This window comes from Crotalus tigris, unplaced genomic scaffold, assembly GCF_016545835.1.
Source record: "Crotalus tigris isolate CLP2741 ecotype Arizona unplaced genomic scaffold, ASM1654583v1 scf7180000017716.2861928, whole genome shotgun sequence".
NCBI lineage: Eukaryota > Metazoa > Chordata > Lepidosauria > Squamata > Viperidae > Crotalus > Crotalus tigris.
Genome location: NW_024096587.1, coordinates 195,774 through 218,988, shown reverse-complemented (window position 1 = coordinate 218,988; position 23,215 = coordinate 195,774). Strand labels below are relative to the sequence as shown.

General features: G+C 46.2%; 1 protein-coding gene across 1 annotated transcript in view; it reads right to left on the bottom strand.

Annotated features, from left to right (window-relative positions):
- The window catches only part of LOC120306065 (olfactory receptor 10AC1-like), a 93,106-nt gene that overhangs the window by 31,493 nt on the left and 38,398 nt on the right, over positions 1-23,215 (bottom strand). The gene's annotated exons all lie outside the window — the stretch shown is intronic.

Here is a 23,215-nt window from a genome sequence, read left to right as displayed (position 1 = left end):
CCAAGGGATACCGCGGTGTCACAGGTAAGTAGGGTGGAGAGAACAGCAACTTGTCTGCGTAAGGTGTTCAGAGCCAAGCCCCTCTCCAGACCCTCCAGAAGGTAGTCTAATATTTTTGGAATCATTAAGACAGATATGGATAAATGATAGCTTGTGCACCATGAACAGAAATTCCTCCATGTGGCCTCATAAATACGGTTGGTAGAGGGCTGAAGGGAGGCCTGGATCATGGTAATGACGCTTGGCGAGCAGGATTCCTGGGATAAGACCCTGCCAGATGGCTAACTGGAGCTATTGGGGATCCAGATGAAGGAGGGTCCCCTGGCTGAGCGAGACCTGGTCCAGGGGAAGCCTACATGGGGTTGCGATGGAAAGGTTCACGAGGTCAGCGAACCATGGTCTCCACGGCTAGTACGGGGCCACTAGAAGAATCTCCGCCCTCTCCTGAAGGAGCTTGCAGACGACTGCCGGAAGAAGAGGGAGAGGGGGAAAGGCGTAGAGCAGTCCCTCCGGCCATGGACTCCAAAGAGCATCTGTCCATTCTGCCCCTAGGAATGGGAAATAGGAGAAGAATCTCGGTAGGTGAGTGTTCATCGGGGAGGCAAAGAAGTCTATCATTGGTAGTCCAAAACGGTCTGATATTTCCCTGAAGATATCCGGATGTAGACGCCATTCCAAGTGGTCCACTGTCGACCTGCTCAGGAAGTCCGCCTGTGTGTTCGCCTCCCCTGATATGTGGTCGGCCTTGATGGAGGCAAGGTTGGTCTCTGCCCAGGAGCTCAGCAGAAGGGCCTCAGTCAAGAGTGCACAGGATTGGGTGCCCCCTTGCTGGTTCACATGGGCCTTTGCCGCTACGTTATCTATGAGGACCAATACGTGATGCTTCGCTACGATGCTGCGGAAGTGACAGCACCAGGTGTATGGCCCTGAGATCCAGCCAGTTGATATTGTGCCAAAGGTCGGAGTGGGATCATCGGCCTTGGACCCACTATGACTGAAGGTGCGCTCCCCAGCCGAACAGGCTGGCATCGGTCGTAAGGGTGAGTCAATCGGGTTCCTTGAAGTAGGACCCTCTGAGCATGGCCGATGAGAGCCACCACCTGAGGGAGCACGAGATGTGAAGCGGGATTCTCACCCTTCGATTGGAGGAACCAATGTTCAGCCTCTGGAAGGGGAGCAGGAACCACTGGAGGTTCCTAGAGTGGAGCCTGGCCCAAGGTATGATTGCTATAGCTGAAATCAGTTTCCCTAGTAATTGGAAGAGGCTGGCCAATGTCACTGTTCGACTTCTGTGTATCTTGAGAACTAACTCCCTTATGCTGTCTTGGCATTCCTGGGATGGGTAGACCCGGCATTCCACTGTGTCTGTGATGGCCCCTACGTGCAGTAGCCTGGTTGTGGGAACTGTATGGCTCTTGGAGAAATTTACTGAGAACCCGTGACTCTGGAGTAGCCTTATCACCAGGTCGAGGTCCGACTGAGTGCCTGGTTCGACGATGATTGGATTAGGATGTCATCCAGGGAACACTGGACTCTGATGGGCACCATTCTCAAGTGAGCGGCTAGAACCGCCAGGATCTTGGTAAAGACTCTTGGAGCTGAGGACAGGCCGAATGGGAGTACCCTGTACTGGTAGTGGTGGCCTCTGTAGGCGAACCTTAGAAACCAGTGGTGGTTGAGAGAGATGGGGATGTGGAGATACGCTTCCGTAAGGTCGATGGATGTCAGGAAGTCTCCCTTTCTTATGCTTCCCAAAATGGACCGGAGCTTTTTCACCTTGAATTTTTGGTATGTAAGATGATAGTTTAGTCTAGTATAGCTCTCCATCCCCCTGAGGTTTTGGGGACGACAAAGAGAATGGAATTAAATCCCCGACCTCTCTGATCCAATGGCACCAGTTCTATGGCCCTTATGCTCAAGAGGTAATGAATGGCCTCTTGCATTAGTTTTTTCTTTGTGGGATTTCTTAAGTGAGGACAAGAAAAGAAATGATTCGGAGGGTTGGAGATGAACTCCAGGGACAGTTCGTGACGAATGGTGTTCAGGATTGAGGCATCTGTGGTGGTGGCCTCCCACTGGTTGGCAAAGAGAGAGAGTCTGCCCCCTATGGGAGGAGCCACCTGAGAGTCACTTGGACCAGTGGAAAGGGCAGCTGCTCCCGTGAAAGGGCCGTTTGCCCTGAAAGTGTTGCCTGAAACCTTTCTGTCAGGCTGTCTTTCCTGTCTGACAGGAAAGGGGCGGTTGGGATGGGAATAGCTGGGCCTGGCCCCTGCCTGAAAGGACTGTCTCCATGCGTAAGGGTTGGCTTGTTTGTCGAAGCATTTAATGAGATGGTTAAGCACCTTATGCTTGTCCTTATTCTCTGTGAGGTATGGTTCAAGAGCCTCCCCAAACAGTCTTCCTCCCTGATAAGCGGCTGCTGACAAACGCCATTTAGATTTGGCGTCAGCCTACCAGTGCTTTAACCAAAGCATGTGGCATACAGTAATGTTTGATGCCATGGCCCTGGAGGAAAATCGGGCGGCATGCAGTGTGGCATCAGAAGCATGCTCTGCGGCCGCCGCCAGCTTGCTCAGGTCCTGATGCGTGTGGATATCCTTACCGGAATCCTGGTTTGAAGCTGTTGGAGCCAGAGGAGAGAGGACCTAGTGAAAAAGGATTCAGAGGTAGTTGCTCTAATAGCCCATACCGCAGCTTGATGGGTTCTGCAAAACGTGAGCTCCCATCTACGATCCTCTGTCTTTAGGGCCTCAGATATATCACCAGAAATGGCGGTGGGAGATACAAGGGGATCTAAGGGCTCGTCCACCATAGGCATCTCCAGATCATCAATCAGATCTTGGGCAACGTTGAAGAGCCTTTTCTCATTCCCACCGGGGAGAGGAAAAGTGCCCGGGGAGGCCCACTGTTTGCAGACGAACGTTTAGAAACATGGGCGGACAAGGTATACAGTGTTGGGTCGTTACCGGTTCAGTGAAGACCGGGTCTACCTCTGAGTCTGGTGTGGTTGTCGTTGCCGGTGTCGAGCGATCGGGTCCAATATGAGCAGTGGAGCTGGACTTGCGGAGCAGGGGAACAAAAAAGGAAGGGTTAAACAGACTGCCAAACGATGGTGTTTCTGGGGAAGTTTCCTTCTCATCTGACCATGGGACCTCTAGTTCATTATCGTACTCACAAGGAGATGAGGCCTCGGAATAAGAGGACTGAGAAGGAGAAGAAGGTGTGTGGCAAGCCGCGGTAGCCGACTGATGAATCGGGAGGGAAATGACTGAGTCTGGTCTAGGTGCTTGCGACCTGGCCTTGAGAGCACATTCTACCACCTGTGCGATCAATGTTTGTAGGCAGTCTTCCGTGGGAAAGGAGACCGATTTGGCTGCCCTGAGTCCAGCCTCAGTGGGGATGAAGGTGGCTTCAGGGGCTGAGAGTTGGGTCTGTGGAGTGGGAGGCTGAGAAATGGGATTCGCACCGACTGGGTCATAAGGTACAGGAGAGGAGAGAAGTTCCCCTGTTGACCAGACCCCCATGGGAAGAGGGGAGGAACCCATGGGCAAATTGAAAGAGGGCGCTCTCTCAGGTGGACTTACCTCTTGCAGGGCTCCTGATTGGCCCTGTGCCTGGGTGCCCCACCCCCTGGGAGAAGCGCGGCCAGGGCCTCGTGGCCTTGAAGCCGCCCGGGGAAGCCCCGGGATCCCTGCTGGAAGTGGCCCATTGGAGGCTCCGCTGAGTGGGCCAGCCCTCCCATAAGCCGCGGCCCAAGGGAGACCAGCTTCTGCGATCCCGAACCAGCCTGACCATTGGATCTGCTGGCCGGGAAGGCGCGCCGGAGTCCAGGCTGCCGGGAAGGAAGAAGGAGATGCAGCAAAAGTAGGAGAGGAGAGCCGCCTCCTGGGGCCCGGCGCTGGTGGCAGCTTCCTTGCCCTCCTCTTCCACCTCCCCTTCTTCCTCCTGCTGCCCCCAAGGCAGCTCAGGCGGGCGCCGGGGCAAGAGTGCCTGAGGGGGAAAGCAGCCAGGCTGGCAGAGGGGCTGGCAGGGGCCGTGCGGCACTAGCCCCCACCACGGTTACATCAGATGGGCGGAGGGCAAGGCCGGGCAGTGCGGACTCCTGGCTGGGGCGACTGCTTCCTCGCCCTCCTCCTCTCCTTCCTCCTGCTGCCCCCCAGGCAGCTTGAGTGGGGGCTGCTGTCAATGCTGCAAATATTGTATATTCTTGCTTTTGACAATATGCAGAACTGTCTGGTATTTATGGGGTTAATACAGAGCAGAAGGGGGGTGAGGGTAAAGCCCGGGAAAGAAAAAGGAAGAAAACCTTTGACCTTCACACTAATTGGATAATGTGATATATGAAGGCTAATTTAGAGAGGGAACATGCTGATAATTTAACTGCTCAGAGGAAGAGAACTTAGATCCTAGCATCCCTCCATTGTGCCTATGCCGACATTTTGTAACAATAAAAGACTTTTTAGAAAATAAATGCCTGGATGTTCTTTGAAATGTTTCATTAGCCGGAACCATAACAGCTGCCTCCATCACACCTCCATTGATGGGTGGAGGGCGAGGCCAGGCAGTGTGGAGTCCCGGCGGGGGCGGCGGCCAGGCTGGGGGAGGTGGGGACTCTCGACGATGCCGCCGTGCTGCCGCCGCCAGAGCCACTGCCTCCTGTCCTGCTCCACCTCCCTGCCCGTTCGGCTGAGGATGCAGCAGGGCAGCGGCCGGACCGGGGGCGGTGGCAAGGAACCCCGACAATGCTGCCGTGCCACCGCCAGAGCCGCTGCCTCCTGTCCTGCTCCCCCTCCCCACCCATTCAGCTGAGGATGTGGCGGAGGCCAGGCTGGGGGCAGCAGGGACTCCAAACGATACTGTTGTAAGAGAGAGAGAGAAAGAGAGAAAGAGAGAGAGGAAAGAGAGAGAAACAGAGGAAAAGAGAGAGAGAAAGAGAAAGAGAGAGGAAAGAGAAAAAGAGAAAGAGAGAGAGAAAGAGAGAGAAAGAGAGAGAAAAGAGAAAGAGAAAGAGGAAAGAGAGAGGAAAGAGGGAGAGAGAGAAGAGAGAGGAAAGAGAAAGAGGGAGGAAAGAGAGAAAGAGAAAGAGGAGAGAGAGAAGAGAGAGAGAGGAAAGAAAAAGAGAAAGAGAGGAAAGAGAAAGAGAGAAGAGAGAAAGAGAGGAAAGAAAGAGAGGAATGGTGCTTCTCCAACCAGGCTGGGCGGAGCCAGTGGAGCGGCCTTCCTGCCCCCCTCCCTAGCCAGCTGGATGGGGGGTTGGGGGTCACCACAACATGAGGAACTGTATTAAAGGGTCGCGGCATTAGGAAGGTTGAGAACCACTGCTCTAGAGCCTGGTGTCTCCTGCTGGCCTGCTTTTCCGCCCTTTTGGAGGTCTTTGCTGCAGATCTGGCCTTGGCCCTGGCCGAAATATTGCCTGCGGCCTCCTGATTGGAGGATTTGTGCCGTTTTGGGGCCGATGAAGTCGGTAAGACATCCTTTGTGGAAGTCCTAGTATCCTCCATTCTTGTGGATAAACTCAGGTGCACGATAGGGTACCCCTGGTATCCAGACACCGCGTAGGCGGGAGGGAGGAAGTCAAGGGCAGGGGATGTACTGGTCGCCCTGCCCCTTTGGTCACCGGGCCAGTGCTATCTGACTGACTGTATGTTCGAGCAGCCATGTGGTGTTGCCGGCCAGCTACCTGAAGAGTGGCAACACAGTGTGCGCGGTGCGCAGGCCTATGGGATGGCAAAGTCCCCTGTGCGATGCACAGTAATCACTGCCCGCCTCTAGGTGACCACGTATGGAGACACCAACACCAGGGGCTGAGATCTAGATGATGCTGTAATTAGAAATGTCTAATCTGAAAGAAAAGATATACCTAGATCAACTTGAAGAATCAACTGAGTAGAGAGTAAGTTCTGTTTACAGCCTTCGGGTGTAGTTGCTGGGCCTGCAGGCCTGAGTGGATGCGGCCTAGGTACCTTCCAAAATGGCAGCCGTGCTGGTTCCCTTATATGACTGGGAGACAGAAGGAAGAAAAAGGCGGGGGAGATGAGAACCCGACCTTCTGAAGGTAAGGAGGTCAGTCGGAATGATGAGAAATCCCACTCCCCCCTCCATAAGTGTCCCAGTCACACAAGACTAAGGCCGCACAGGCCTCAAAATGGCGGCCGCTGAGGTAAAGTAGGCCTTATGTAGGCCACCAGATGGCGGCTGCACGAGGGAGTTGCGCTCGGGGGTCTGTTAATGAGGGAGGCTAGTTGTCTTGTCTCCCCCGTTCTCCCCTTGGGATCCTCTGACTTTTGGTAAAAACTGTCTGTTTAATCTTTCCGGATGTGCACTGGCCTCAAACGGCTGTTTTTGACTTGCACGCGCGCCTGGTCATCAGGAGTGCAGCCACAGTCACTGACAGGAAGAGAGGCTGTAAACTTGAAGGCAGAGGGCTGGAACGGAAGAAACAGCCCTTTCTGAACGCGCGCTAACTTCAAGGAGCTGTTTTTAGCCTGCACGTGTGTTCGGCTTCGGAGCTGCAGCCGCAGGCTCCAGAAGGTAAAAAGGCTTCAAATTCCTGTGAGAAGACCAGAAACGGCTGCCCGAATGCGTGCTAGCCTCAAATGGCCATTTTTGGCTCACGCGCGCGTTCAGCGGCTAGAGCTCCAGCCCCAGTCTTCAAAGGAAGGGAAAGCTGAAAGGCTGAGCCCCGAAGATTAAGGGGATGAGCTGCAGCACTGGTCCCAGTGCTGCCTGAAAAGGGGAAGGTAATCCTCCTTGCAGAGGGGAGACAGCTCCCCTCAGCTTGAAGCTCTTGTTGTGAAGGAAAGAGGAATGGAAGCCTCCATTCCTCAGGGAAGGTGAGGATAAAGTATTCTGGAGAACAGTCAGGCTGAAAACAGCACTGATTATAGCGCTGCTCAGAAGACTGTAGAAAAAAAGGAAAATCCACCAATGGGAAGTGTACCTGCCTACGAGCCAAACTTGCATGTCTGTCCTGGGCAAGATCAAGTCGAGAATGGGACATTCTAGTCCAGGACAGGTGTTGCAACTTTGGCTGACTTGATCTGATTGGGCAGAAACACAGTCTAAACCCATTGGTGAATTCTGCATCTCCAGTGCTGGAGAATTTTATAATCTACATTTAACAGCGATATTGATCTATAGTTTTTTATTTGCATTAGATCAGAGTCTTCTTTGGATATTAAGGTAATATTGGCTTCAATTCATGTATTTGGTATTTTAGCCTCCAAAAGTATTTCATTACATAGTTCTTTCAAACTAGGACTTAGTATATCTTGTAATGATTTGTAAAGCTCTGCAGGTAATCCATCTGGACCTGGAGTCTTTTCAATTTTTTTGCCTTTTTATAGCCTCTATAATCTCCATCATTGATATTTTTCCATTTAATATATTTTGAATATTCTCTGAATTTTTTGGTAAGTCTGCTTTTTTAAAATACTGCTGTATTATGCTTTTGGAATTTCCTCTGCATTGTAACGTATCTCGTAATAGTCTTTGATGTAATTCACCTTTTGAATCTTGCTGCTTATTTATCAGTTTTTTCTCTTTTTTTTTCAGTCTATATGCTAACCATCTTCCCAGTGTGTTAGCATTTTCCAAAAAGTTCTGTTTATCCCTTTTAATCTGTTGAGCCATTATTTCTGCCTCAGCTAGATTTAATTTGTGTTTTATTATCTTCATTTGTTTCGTAAGTATTTTCTTTTATGGGTCTATTTGTAATTCTGATTCTAACTTTCTGAATTCTTCCTTCAACTTTAACTGTTGTTGTTTCTTTTTTTTAAATTCTTTTTAGCAGTATAAGTTATAGCCAATCCTCTGAAATATGCTTTAGCCATATCCCACATATTTTGAAGCGATGTTTCTTCTTTCTTGTTTATTTTGAAAAAAAAATCCATTTTCTTTGTCGCTAGTTATATAAATTCTTTTTCTTTCAATATAGATTTGTTCAAGGACCATCTTAATTTATTCTTGGTTCCTTTCCAAGTCATCTTTATTGGGTTATGATCTGTTCAAACATTAGTTTCTATCTCAATTTCTTATATCATCGTATAGAGATCCAAAGATGTCCATATCATATCAATTCTAGACCATGATTTATGTCTATATGAGTAAAATGTACATTGTAATTTTTTTGGATTTTTTTCTCTCCATATAGCTTAGATACAGAGTTCTTCTGTCATTTTTGAAAATGTTTTAGGTAATGTATTTCCTCCTTTCCTCCCTTGTTTAGCGCTTTATAGTCCAAAGCTCCATCTGTTATTGCATTAAAGCCTGCCATTATACAGAGATTTTTGTTTATATTGCATATATTGCTATCATTAGTATCTGTTTTTGATCCATCATTATTTCTACTATTAATATTCTCCACTCTTCATCTGCATAAATTTATTTAGGGTTCATCGTTTCTTTAATGTATAAAGCTATTCCTCATTTCTTTTGAAGTGCTAATGCAAAGTGAAGTTTACCAATTTTCGGTTGTTCTAACAACTTATAGTGTTGTCTCTTAATATGTGTTTCTTGGAGGCAAATTATATCCATTTTTAATCTTTGTAGTCGTGTAAAGATTTTTTTCCTTTTTGAGGGCGACTTTAGTTCATTTATATTCATTGACAAAATCCTACTTTCCTTCTCAATTTCTTTCAATTTTATCTAGGTCTTAATCTTCTATTTGATCTTATCTGTCTCTGATCTCTTGGTCTTGCTCCTTCTTCTATGTATGTGTTTTTAACTTCTTCCTCCTCTCTTGGTTTGACTGCTCCTTCTACTGCCATTTCTTCCTGCTTCTTTGTTTCTCTCTTTGTACCAGATTCAAAATCACTTCCTTCCAGAAATGCTCTATGGTTGTTGTTATGTCCCAAGCCTTGCAAACGGCTCGGGGCGTTTGCAGGCAGTCCTGGGCAGGTGCAAAGCTGCCCGGGACCAGACAGGCTGTCGCCAGCGCTGTGCGCATGCGCGGGTGCTGGTGCGGGAAAAGTATCGCATTGACCCGGGAAATGCCTATATAAGAAGCTGGGAGGTTTTGGGAGCTGCTGAAGCCATCTACTTGTGAGCTGAACACAGAATAAAGAAAACTGAGAACTACAACTGCTTCTCGTGTCTTGCTTTCCGCGAGAGACTCAACACTGGCGACGAGGATGGGATGCCTTACATCATCTGGAAAGGAAGAAGTGTAAGCTTACCCAAGTGAGTCCTGAGCGACGGAACGGCGTTGACTCGGCAGCTACTCGCCAATCCAGTGCGCATTCGGGGGTAGGCTGGCTGATAGACCCGTCTCCTGAAGATGGCAAAGGTTGGAAGGCTTTCGGAGTTCGACGTCTCACATCCAGAGCGGTGGGAGTCCTACGTAGCCAGGGTGGAGAACTACTTCAAGGCAAACCAAGTGAGGGAAGAGAGCTTGAAGGCTGCCACCCTGCTTTGTGTTTGCGGTCAAGACACCTTCGGAATCACAGAAAACCTTGCAGCACCTGTTCCAGTAGAGTCTGTTAGCTACGCAGATCTAAAGAAGCTACTGAAGGAGCACTTCCAGCCTAAGATGTCCATCATCGCATGGCGCCACACCTTCGAGCAGAGGGATCAACAATCTGGAGAGTCGGCCAAAGAATACATCGCCGCATTGAGGAAGGCCGCCAAGCACTGCGAGTTCAAGGACCTCGAAGAACGACTGAGGAACCGATTCATGTGCGGCTTAAGGCATCGAGATCTACAACAGAGGCTTTTCGCCAAAGAAGAACTGTCCTTCCAAGATGCCTTAAGAGAGGTCACCGCAGAAGAAGCAGCAGGCGGCGCCGTCAAGAACATGCGGCCGATCAGAAACAGTCCAGAAGTTGCATCCGTGCACCAGGAAGACGTCCAAGGAAACTCCGAGGAGGATCCGGACGAGGAAGTCGACCGTCTCCACCCCACGAAGGAAGGAAATCAGAAGGGAAGCTCTTCAGCTCCACTCAAGTGCATCGGCTGTGGAGGTTGCCACAGGAGAACCGACTGCAAGTTCCGCTCCGCTACCTGCCGGGCATGCGGCAAACAAGGATACATTGCAGCTGTGTGTCTGGGCCGACGAAAGGTACAACCTCAGGAAGAACTGCGCCTGAAAGGTACCAGGGTCCCCAGCCAGAATAGGGTAGGGTTTTGTGCTTCGCGAAGAAGCATCCTCAGGACAGGCACACACAAGCCCATTAAGAAAAAGCTGTCACTCAAGGTGAAGCTACAAGGGGTTCCATTAACTATGGAACTAGACACAGGGTCTGCCCTTTCAATCATCTCCTTGCATACATTTAGGAAGATTTGTTCCGGTAGTGGAACTCAGGCCAAATCAAGGCCTTGCTCACTTCTAACAGTGTACTTGCACATTTCAACGAGTCCCTTCCTGTGTGCATCGCTTGTGATGCGTCCCCTTATGGGGTAGGAGCTGTCCTGAGCCACCGCAGGTCTGATGGAACTCAGGTTCCTGTTGCATATTACTCCAGAACGTTGTCTTCTGCTGAGCGCAACTACGCTCAGATAGACAGGGAGGCTCTGGCTGTTGTTGCTGGAATTAAAAAATTCCATGATTTTCTATATGGCAGGCATTTCACGGTCTTCACTGACCATAAGCCTCTGCTGGGACTGTTTACCACACGTAAGCAGACTCCCCAAATCATTTCCCCTAGAATGCTTAGGTGGTCTATTTTTTTGTCTGCATATGATTTTTCTTTACTCCACAAGCCTGGGAAAGAAATGGGCCATGCTGATGGCCTCAGTAGGTTGCCTCTGCCAGTAGTAGAAGCTGACCCTGCGCCAGCTGTCAACATTCTATCAATCCAAGCCTTGCCCGAGCTCCCTCTTAGTGCCAGGGATGTTGCCGCTGAAACAGGTACAGATCACACACTTTCACGTGTCCGTTCCTGGGTTTTGTCTGGCTGGCCTGAGCACTGCCCTAGTCCTGAGTTTCAGAGTTTCTGGTCCAAAATGAACGAGCTGTCCCTTTCTCAGGGTTGTCTGCTTTGGGGAAACAGAGTTGTCATTCCCACCTCAATGAGGACTAGGGTCTTAGAATCCCTCCACGAGGGTCATCCTGGCATTGTTCGTATGAAGGCTCTTGCGCGCAGCCACTTGTGGTGGCCTGGTTTAGATAAAGATATTGAGGCTAAGGGGCATGCATGCCACCTGTGCCAACGATCTCGCCCAGAGATGCCCCAAGCTCCCGTGCATAGATGGGAGGAAACACAGTCCCCATGGTCTAGGGTGCACATTGACTACGCTGGGCCCTTTCAGGGCCAGTTCTTCTTGGTCCTTGTTGACAGCCATTCAAAATGGCTTGAGGTTGTACCTGTCTCATCCACCACCACTGCAAAGACTATTCAGGTACTGAGGGGGATTTTTGCTGCACACGGGCTTCCAGATGTCATTGTGTCTGACAACGGCCCTCAATTCACTTCCTCCGAATTCCAAGCTTTCTTACAGGCTAACATGATTCATCATGCCATGTCTGCACCCTTCCACCCGTCCACCAACGGTATGGCTGAACGTATGGTGCGCATCACAAAGGACGCCTTGAAAAGACTCACCTATGGGGACTGGCATCACAGGTTGGCTGACTTTCTCCTTTCTTATCGCACCACACCGTCCTCTTCTACAGGGAGAAGCCCAGCTGAACTTCGTTGGGGGCGTCAACTTACTACTAAACTTGACCTGTTGCATCCGGACAGACTGCCTTCATCTACCTCACATCCTAGGGCACCTAGACAACTACTTGTGGGTGCCCCGGTTTGGACTCGCAATTACGGGCCTGGTCATACATGGGTCCCCGCTTCTATTTCCAGGGTCACAGGTCCTCTATCCTACGAGGTAGCCCTGGACAACGGTCGTGTCCTGCGTCGGCACATCGACCAACTTCGCCCTAGGCGGGACCTTTCAGATGAGACTCCTGGGTCTTTTCCAGGGGGAGGGGGACCCTTTGGAGCAAAGGGAAGGGCACGAGTTGCTGCCCATCTCCACTGATGGAGCCACTGACGGCCCATTTCAAGCTTCCGCAAGTGCTCCGAAAAGGAATTCATGGAGCTTACCCACACAACAGGCACTCACGCCTACTCCAGCCAGGGAGTCACCCCGGGGGCATACTCACTTTCCACACACATCACACAACACTCCAGTCACGGAGGATACCCGGGAGCATCCCAACAAATCATTCCCCGCAAGAGAGCTGGCACACAATCCCCAGAGTTGGCCTGACCTTACCCCTATCCTACAGGGGGTCAAACTTACAGGGAGGTGGTCGAGGAACCAAGTCCCGACCGCAACACCTCTAGCCCAAATCAGGGAGTAACTGAGTTTTGGGAAGGTACAGAGACCCACACGAGCCCGGACACAGAACGGGGCTTAGGGATTGGACAGCCTCCTGACAGGTCTTGGACGGACCTAGGAGGTTCTATAGAGACGCCCAGCAGTGGCTATCACTTCAAGGGGCCCGAGGGCCTACAGCTAGGCAGGTCAACCAGGTCACAAAGTGACAGAAGCCCTGGCCTGACGAGCCCGGTGGGCGAGCAAGCAGGCCAGGCATTGGGGCAAAGTCCTTGGAAGGCACCAAGGCATGATAAGGGGAACAGGCTCTTGTCACCCCTCAGTCAGGGAACACCTGTCAGAAACCCAGAGCTGAGAAGGTCACAGAGAGCAAGGAAATCTCCTAAATACTTAGAAGATTACATAACATTGCTGGCTAAACAAAAGCCAGGTAACAATAGGAGCACTGAGAAGCAGAACACTGTATAAAATAAATGATTATATGTTGGTAGTAGTTTTAGCCCGGGGGAAAGGGGTGTTATGTCCCGAGCCTTGCAAACGGCTCGGGGCGTTTGCAGGCAGTCCCGGGCAGGTGCAAAGCTGCCCGGGACCAGACAGGCTGTCGCCAGCGCCGTGCGCATGCGCGGGTGCTGGCGCGGGAAAAGTATCGCATTGACCCGGGAAATACCTATATAAGAAGCTGGGAGGTTTTGGGAGCTGCTGAAGCCATCTACTTGTGAGCTGAACACAGAATAAAGAAAACTGAGAACTACAACTGCTTCTCGTGTCTTGCTTTCCGCGAGGGACTCAACAGTTGTTATAGAATTCCATTGCTTTAGATGGCATATCCAATCTATATCTTTTTGTATCCCAATAGATTAAAATCCCTTCTGGAATCAGCCATCTGAAATTCACTCCTTTTTCAATTAATTTCCTAGTTAGAAACTGGTATTTTCTTTGGGATTCTCTTATTCTCCGAGGGATTTGTTTGAGGACTACAATTTCTTTTTCTTTGTATTTCAAAGGTTCATCTCTTACTTTTCTCAGAATCTCAACTCTTATAGATCTTTTGAGAAATCTAACATGTATTTCCCTGAGGACTTTATTTCTTCTAGCATAGTTTGAGTTGACTCGATAGATCTGATATAATTCTCCTTCCACTTCCTATTTCCCAATTCCTAATGCGTCTGCCAATAATTCCGTTATCAGGTCTAGAAGATCTGTTTTCTTATCTTCCATTATATTTTGAAATCTTAAAAAATATGAGGCTCTTTCCTTCTCCATAACAGCTATCGAGTCCTCTAGTTCTCCATTTATTTGCATCAATTTCTGATTTTCATCTTTTAAGACTTCTAATTTCTGGTCAATCTCAGTTGATTTATCTTCTATTTTTTGAATTCTTTGTTGGTTATCTGTAACCATCTGTTTAAATTTTTCAAATTGAGAGTCCATGTTATTAATTTTTTGATTTATTTTATAAAAATCACTTTTCATCTCCTCGTGGTTTCTCGTTATAACCGCCATGTGAGTAGCAATTTGAATTGCTTGTAACGTCGCTTGAGTTTCCTTTTAGAAGTTATTAGCCTTTTCTTGTTGGAGCATTGTATCAATTGATCTCTGATAAACTGGACTTGACGAAGCAGACAAGGGAGCAGAAGTTCCTTTTTTTCTAACTTTAGATAGATTGGGGATGCTCATCTTTATCTTTTAATCATACTTTATAATCCACAAAGTAAATCAGAATTTGTAATCTAATAGGGTCTTAACAAATAGAAGAGGTAAATAATAAAAAATAATAAGTAATAAAAAAGAACAAAAGGGGAAAAAACTTATACCAAAATTTGAAGAAATTTCTTGTTATTCACTCTATCAAAACAGCTTGTAAAAATTCCAGGTCAAGCTGTATTTGTAATCCAGGGAAGTCAGATGACTTCAAAAACAATTTTTATTTATAATTGTAATCTATCCTGTAGAAAAGGGCAATCCAAAAAGAGTCTTCTCTTTTCCAGCCACAATTTTCAAGACTATAAATTCCAAGAACACCAAAAAGTTTAAATTATAAGCTACATCTGGGCATCTAGCCAACTTTTAGCGCTCCAGTCAAAACAACTTAGTAAGATATAAAAAAAGCAAGGTTAAATGTAGTTCTCAGTTTTGCCACTAGATGTCATTAGATGTCCATTCCCACCAAACTTTAAAAAGTTAAAAAGTTAAAATCTGACAGTTTCCAAACAAGAAATAAAAAGGTTTATAAATGCAAAACTTTCCCAAATTATCCTTCTTTTATCCCTCAATTATCTTCACAATATTGTTATAAGTCAGTTTTAATTTCCCCAAAGCTTAAACCACTGCTTATAGTTCAGGAGGGAGGGGTAGAGACCCCCCCCCCAAAGCTTAGGGATTTCTTGCTTTTGAATGCTTTTTTCCAGAACTGGTATTTTTCATTTGTAGAGAGATAAGGAAAGTAGTCTCACCTGGATCAGCTGTTTTGCATTCCGCTTGTTAGTATTCATTGTCTCTGACGATCAGCTGCTTCTGGCTGACTGCATGGGTGAGGTCAGCCTTTCTTCCTGCCGGTCTGCTTGTCTTCTCTAAGGGTAGGGATTCTTCCGATGAATCAAAAAATGACAATGCAAACTTTCCCTCCATTGGCCTATCAACAAACCCGCAGAGACAGGGCTTCTACCATTACAAGGATGGGGAGATTGTCAGGCCTTGCCGACTCAATGGAGATTTCCCAAATTGTGTAAAACTGTGGCCTCTTTTTCTATGGTTTCTGATCTCTGGGGAGAGAACGAAGCACCAAAGTTCAAAACTAGCCCTGGGCTGTCTTCAAGAGTGGCCATGTAGATGTCAACTGACTGGTGAAGGGGTTTGCCCTGAGTCATCTTCCTTCATCAGAAGCAGAGGGTGGGTGGGCACCCTCCCTGGGTGGGCACCCTCCCCTCTGCAAATGTTTCTCCTATCCTTTGTCTTTGGGGTGGTAGCGCAGCTGCCTTTGAGAGGACTTCAGAATCTATCTGCTGAGAGCACATACCTTTTTAAATTGAGAAGGTATCTTCCAGTCTGGGGCCACTGAACATCCATCAAAACCAGAAAATAACAATTGTTCATTTGAAGGTATAAATTAAAGGTCTCTGCATGTGGTGGAGGGAGGAGCTGCATTCCAGAGGGCAAAGAGAGTGCAGAATTTGGAAAATTAGGCCCACAGAAAGAAGCTCAAAATGGCCCCTTCCTGGTATTTTGCCTTCCAAGTCATCAAGATCTTTGTTGGAATCCAAGGGGCTTTTATTGATTTTGTTAGGCTAGCTGGTTTCCCCCAAGTGAGAATTCCTCCTTTTCCCCACCCAATTGTGAAGTATAAACACCCATTGGCCATGTTGCAAAACCATCCTTACCACTGGGGATGGAGATATGTCTTCATCATGAGAGCTCTCCTATCCCTCAATCCATTTCTGGGCCTCATCACTGACCAAAGGAAGGTGACATGTCAAAGAATATCCATCTAACTCAGCCTTCTCTTTCTAAGACTAGCCAATCAGCCTGGCCATCTTTTCCCTTTGTGGACAGAAAGCTGTCTTGGGAGAGACTCTTACAGACACTGCAGCCCATTAATATTATCCCACCATGCCCAGAGTTTAGGAGAAGGCCATAGTACCTGTCAGGAGGCACAGGAAGGCTTTTCACATTGCTGTCCATACAACATAAATGCAATGAACACCTGTATCAGAGGTTCTTTGAAGAGAGGACTTCCGGTTTGACGTTGTAGTGATACGGACATAGGAAGGCAGAGCTCTGCTTACCACACCCGATTTCGCCCTGCTGGGGGCCCTAAATGGGCCTAAAATTGCCCCAAAGAGATAATGAAGAAGAAGGGGTGTCTCACTGATCATGGATAGATGGCAGTCTTTCTGTTCGATCCAAGGAAAGCACTCCAAACCGGCAAAAGAAAGACTGGCTGCATCCCTATGGCCAGCCTCCAGCTACTGACAATTGAAGAAACAAAGTACTAATTAGCAGATTGCAAACAGCATGTTTGGAACTGGGTGAGAATATTGATCCTTTCTTTACTATTTTACAACTGAATTTCCTGGAAAAAGCTCCCAAGAAGCTAGAAACCTCTGAACATGAGAAAGAAGGGGATTGTAGCTCCACCCTTCCAGAAAAATGGAAGCAGTGTTTTAATTTTTTATGGGGGACAGAAATACATAATACTGACAGAAACAATATAAAGCTACAGCTTTGATAAATTTGAGAACTGAGATAACTGTTAAGATTTTCTCTTTGAAAAAATATTGGGGTGAAATATAAGAAATCAACCATCTGTTTTGAGAGTGGAAAATGGATTTATACACACGCACATATATACACACACACATATTTTCTGAAAACATATTTGTTTTCTGAGGTTTTCGCGGGTGTTTGTATGTAGGTCTTTGGTTATTCGGGTTTTCTCCCACGTAAAATTGGAAGTGTCTTGGTAACGTTTCGACGAAGTCCCATTCGTCATCTTCAGGCTGGTGCATTTGGCTTTGCACTTCTAGGAGCAGTGTGTGATCGTAGCTGTTTGTTTCATGTGTGGAAAATCACACACGATGTCACCACCACACATCCATGCAAAAAGCAAACCCAAACCCATACCGATGATGAGGCATGACCACAAACCAGAAGCCAGACCACAGCTGCATCATTAGCCACTTTAAACCCCTCCAATCCATACATGAAGCAAACTGACACCCACCATGAAGATGAGGCACGACCATGAATGTGAAGCCAAACAACAGCAACTCAGCTCACCATCTCAAGTCCCCCGCAACTCAGACTAACCTGAGCACAACAAAGCCCCCACCCAAACAGAACACTCCCCCATCCAATCAGAGCACAGCCAACCTCCCATCCAATCAGAGCACAGCCAAGCCCCTAATCAATCAAAACACACCTCTACCCAATCAGAACACAGCCAGGCTCCCACCCAATCAGTTCATACCCCTACTGGCAGTTAAAGGGAAGAAACAGCTACGATCACACACTGCTCCTAGAAGCGCGAAGCCGAAAGCACCAGCCTGAAAATGACAAATGGGACTTCATCGAAACGTCGCCAAGACACTTCCAATTTTACACGGGAGAAAACCAGAGAAAGAGAGAGAGAGAGAGAGAGAGAGAGAGAGAGAGAGAGAGAGAGAGAGAGAGAGAGAGGTACAATACAATACATCACAGGAGATAAAAAATTAAGATATAACCCTAATAAAATCACAATATGGAACCATGGAATTGCAATGGGCTCCCTTAACAACCATGCTTTTTATTTAACAACTGCCTTACTTTGTCTTCTGAACCTTGGAATTGTCACTCTTAGGGATTTGCAACTCAGGTTTGTTGGAGGTTATAATTTTGTAATGGATTTTCTTATCAGAGCCTGGACAGCCATTTGTCCAAAATGGTATAGAGTTTCCTGCCTGAGCAGGGGGTTGGACTAGATGACCTCCAAGGTCCCTTCCAACTTTATTACTACTACTACTACTACTACTACTACTACTACTACAACTATTATTATATAGCTACCCCTTTAATTGAATGTGACTCTGGGCAGTCTATGATCAAACCCTAAAATACAAAAGTTAATATTATTTATATAAGGCTAGGAGGGAGCATCAGATATTATGGAACTACTTCATAGGATCACCATTATCTATTTCTATAAACCCAGTGTCTGATGGGCTTCAGATTCAGACAACCAAAGAGGCCTCAGACTCTTATTAAAATAGAGCATTTTAGGGGGGGGGAGTTGCTGTCTTATTACATAGAGCTTGACTTAAATTAGCAGATATTCCCCAATATTTCTTGAATGCACAAATATTTAGAAAGTCCCAGAAACTGGATTTGATATCTTTATCTAGATAAAATGGTTTCTGCAACACGGTGACCTTGGTTACAACTAGTTTTGGTTAGTATATTTAAGGCTTATATTGTGAAAACATGATTTGATTAGTTTCTGGGCCAATGTATTATGTCAATGTCAAAAAGAGGCTAGTTGAAACTGGAGAGCCAGTTTGGTGTAATTTCTAGAAACCAAGAGGGTGTTGAGTTTTAGTCCTACCAAAAGCCAGCTGGGTGACTTTGGGCCAGTCCCCTCTCTCAGCCCTACCCACCTCACAGGGTGAGGAAAATCAGAGGATGATTAGGTACATCCACTGCCTTGAGTTATTTAATAAAGTGTGATAAAAATCTAAAAAAAAAATTACTTCTGTCACCAAGCTGTGTGTGTTTGGGAAACAACACTGACTATTTGACAGGACTCCAAATCTTCTAGGTTTGATTCTAGTTAATGTATAATAGTGTGTTTTAGAAGTATATCTAGCCAATGGGGTCTTTTTTAGGTTAGTTAGCTTCCTGAAATTTCCCTGAAATAATCAAGCTAAGGTCAAATTTTACCCTTTTGGTCACACTGGGACATCCTGAAGCCAACTTTTTTTGGCTCCAAATTCTTGTACATTTTACTTAGTGCACCTCCCCACCAGCCAACTGGCCCCAGCCTCCTTCCAGAAATGTCTACCTTCAAGATGGTGGATGATGAGATTCAGTCACAGGTGTGGAAGTTTCAATCAAAGCAAGTATGAGCAAACTAACAGAATAACATCTATTTCCCCTCAGGGTTTGGATTGGCAGCCTGTGGCAGCAGCTTTAACAGAATCCCCAAATGAGGGATATTCTTTCTATGCAGACAGTGCCAACCATCCAATCCACTCGCTTTCCAGTTATTTTGAACAGAGCCTCCCAGAACTGCAGTTCAAATTAATAAACAATTCTGGAAATGTGGATGCTTGCCATGGTAACCTCCAGCCAATGAGCTTAGAAGGAGCCTGTGATGTCACTAACAGTCATTTTGATTTGGCTTAGAGTTGAGATTTGAAAAATAATAAACTGATTGCCTTTACATGAGGGCCTGGCCGATTCATTTATTGGCAAACTCTTAAGGGCCTTTTGCAAATGAGCCCTGAATTAGGTTCAAGCAGGGCTAGTTCATCTGAATCGCTCTATCTATTCTTCTGCTTCAGAGAGCCATTGTTAGGAACAGCAGTTAGCAAACACCCACTTTGATACTTACTCGAAGCAGCTAAAGAGGCTGATTATAGAAAAGATCTTAAAACAAATTAGCTGGAAAACTAGCTCCTTTGACTACTCATAAAGTCTACATTCTTCCTTATTGGTGTGATACAGCCAACTGTACATATGTCATCTTGGGAATGGTGGGCAGGCCTCAGCCACATGGAGGGAACTCAAACACAGCTGTCATTTTGTCCCACCCACTTGTGGGCTGGATCCAAATAGCAGCCACTAAACAACCTGCTTCATTTTTCTGCCTTAATTTGGTCTGTACAGTGCTGTAAGAAGCTTTCTGGAGCATTCCGAAGCTTCTGCAGCACTATTCAGATCCTGCTAAGGCAGCATAACGAAGCAGTTTGTCCCTGGGCCATGTGACAGTGACATGAATGTGGCAGCCATTTTGTCCCTGCCCACTTGTGGGCAGGGACAAAATGGCTGCTGTGAGACAGAGGGCTTCATTTTGCTGCTATAACAGGGTCTGCACAGCGTTGCAGAAGCTTTTACAAAGCAAAATGGAGCTGTTTATTCATGGTCCGCATGGCAGCATACCAGAATGTGGTTGTAATTTTGTGGGTAGGACAAAATGGCAGCTGCTTCTGAAATAGCACTATGCAGGTGCACAAAGAAGCAATCCATTCCAGTGCTCTGGAAGGCCTTGGTACTCTTCAAAAGGTAAGTGAGAAGGAGGGTGTTTGACTTGGTGTGGTGGGAATCAGGCCTAAGTCCTGTAGGGAACCAGTGTGAGGGAGGAAAGGCGTGTGAGGACCCAAAGGGCAGGAAGCAGAGCATGGGTTGTCTTGTGGGTGGGGGAGGCTTTTGGGAGGACCAGGGCAAATGGGCTTGGGCTTTTGCTAGACCTCCAAGAATTGCCCCCACTTTTGAGGCACCCCATGATTCACTTAACAATCTGGGCATACCTTTAACAATTCATTGGGGAGGGCAGGGATGGACTGGCCCTTAGATGAGACATTCATTTAATGACTGTCGCAAAATATGACCATAATGGGCAATCTCTCAAAGATTATCTATACTATAATTTCAGATGTATTTCTGAATTTTCTTTCTTATCTCATTATTATATAACACAATTCTAATATTCGTCTTAACAAAGCAGGCCAAATTGGAAACACTTCTGTGGCTACAGTAGTAATATGAGTGGTATTATTTTCAGTTAATATTAGTGCTTGATTCTTAAAAAAAGGTCTTCATTGGAAACTCTGTTGTACAATACAGCTTTAAATATGGACAGGTAACAAAAGTAATGTATGTTTTTTCTGCTATAGTAAATTCTCCAGCTTTTGTTACTGTATAGCAAGTTGAATTTTATAAAGGTGCAGATTTAACATGGTGATTAATGCCTTTCGGAAAGGGGTGGACCCAGTAGCTGATGGACTCATTAAATACCCTATTGGATAATTTTTATCCAGTCTCCAACCTTCCCTTTTTGGGAAAAATTATTGAGAGGGTGGAAGGCTTTTACCTAAAGACAACCCTGGATGAAGCAATCTTTTGAACTGTTTTCAGTCTGGATGTATGGTATAGTACAGAGACAGTATTGGTTGTGCTTGCTGATGGCAATTCCAAGAGTTGTGTCTTACAGGATGGATGGCCATATGAATCAATCAATCAAACAAACAAACAATTAAACAGATGCCGATATGTACTATAAGATATCTCAAAAAATAGCCCAAGGTTCTGCCTAAGTGATTGGTGGCTATTAATTCCAGTTGGGCAAGAATGGGGTTAGGCTCAATCCCAGCAAGACTGAGATTGTAGATCTTCTAGTTCCAGGTATTTTCCAGCTTTAATTTCTCGTGGACCCTGCACTGGTTTACAATTAACGTTTTGGTATGATTTCAGGTGCTGAATTTTGCCTACAAAGTCCTTCGTGGCTTAGATCTTAGAAGTGTATAGGTCTGCCTATCTCATATTGGATTTTGCCCATTCTATAGGATCTGGCAATATTGGTGTGTTCCATGTCTCATTAAATAAATAGTTAATTTAGTTAAAAATAGACACCAAAGAGCACCAGTTCGATTGGAACAACACAAAAATCATGACCATGCTACCACCCGCCACACTTGTGAGTTCATCGAATCCTGGCATTCTATAAGCAATTCCATCAACAGACATATTAACCTACAACCAGCGTATGAATCCCTCAGAATCCATATCAACCGCACAGCCAACCAGAGACAGGACCAACGCATGCAAGTTCTCCTTCCCACCAGCAGTTCACATCCAATGACACTGAACTGATGTAACCTCCCCATCACGACCCATTTCAAGACTCACTGATGACTCAAACCTGACCCATTACAAGATCCATCACAGACCCACACTTGATACACACACACCTGAAGCCCTTATAAACAGAAGAACACTGACATCCCCTAAACTGTGCTGAAGATGTTACCTAACCTGATAATGAAATGTTCAGAAATCAACCCACAAGCTTGAAGAATGAACCTTCACACTTATCCTAACCCGATTCTTGCCCAGCTGGAACTAATAGCCACCAATCACTGAGGCAAAACCTTGGGCTATGTTTTGAGATATCTAACAGTATATATCTGCATCTGTTTATTTAATTGTTTGTTAGATTAACTGATTGATTGATCCATATGGCCATCCATCCTATGAGACACAACTCTTGGTATTGATGCTATTGAAAGTCACCTAGAGATCCAGGAGATGTAGATCAATTATTCCACTCCCATTCCAGGGTGTCTGGAGGCCATCGGCAAGCACAACCAATACTGTCTCTGTGTTATACCATATATCCAGACTGAAAAGGGTTCAAAAGGTCTGCTTCATCCAGGGCTTTCTGCAGAGCTACAGATATTCAATATTGGAAATAAATAGTGTCATCTTATAGGTTCCCAGAGGTGTACCTATTCTGCCACTATTCTTGTATTCGAAAATATCGTCTTCCTCTGAGGATCATAGGACCTTGATTCTGTTGTGCTTTAGAACAAGTTAAAAAGTTCTTCCAGCAGACTCTAGGCCAGAGCAATTTGTGAAACTGTATAAAGTACATGCCTTTTGTAATCTTTACATTTCCCCAATACAGCAGACTTTTATTAGCTCTATGTTTGAATTTCTGTAATTTGTTTTTAAATCCTTTTTATATGTCAATTTGACTTGCTCATAATTAAGTGTCTCAATAAATTGAATGAAATGAAACGAAACATCCATATTTAAATCAAATAATCAGAATGGCAGAATATTTTGGAGCAGCCTGTTTATAATTATTCAAGTAAAAAGGGATAGCAGTTGCTTCCTTTTTCCTTTTTGTTATACTGTCCTTCTGTAGGTTGTTTTTTTCTGCTTTTGAAGGTCTGGATGTGCTTATTTTCCCATGGATAACCTACCTTCCTTCCTTCCTTCCTTCCTGCCTTCCTTCCTTCCTCCCTCCCTCCCTCCCTCCCTCCCTCCCTCCCTCCCTCCCTCCATGTTCTCCAACAGAAATTCATGGGTTCTTTACATGAAACGTAATTTATAATTATTAGTGAGTCCACCTGGTTTTTTCATTGACAGATGTGGACTCCACTACTGATTGGGCAGATGTAGACTCCAGTGCTGATTCAACAGATGTGGAGTCCATTACTGAGTCCATTACTGACTCCAAATACAAATGTGGAATCTATTCATCATTTAACAAGATAAACCTTTTCAAACCAACTTGCTGACAAAACATACTGTTATGTTTTGTTTAGGTGTTCCTTGTTTTCATGTTGCATGGGCATCAATGTAGAAGACATTCCTGTTCCTCCTGACAGGTAATATTGCTTTCTCCTAAATCATGGGCATGATGGGGCACCATTGATGGCTGCAGAATCTGTAAGAGCCTCTCCCC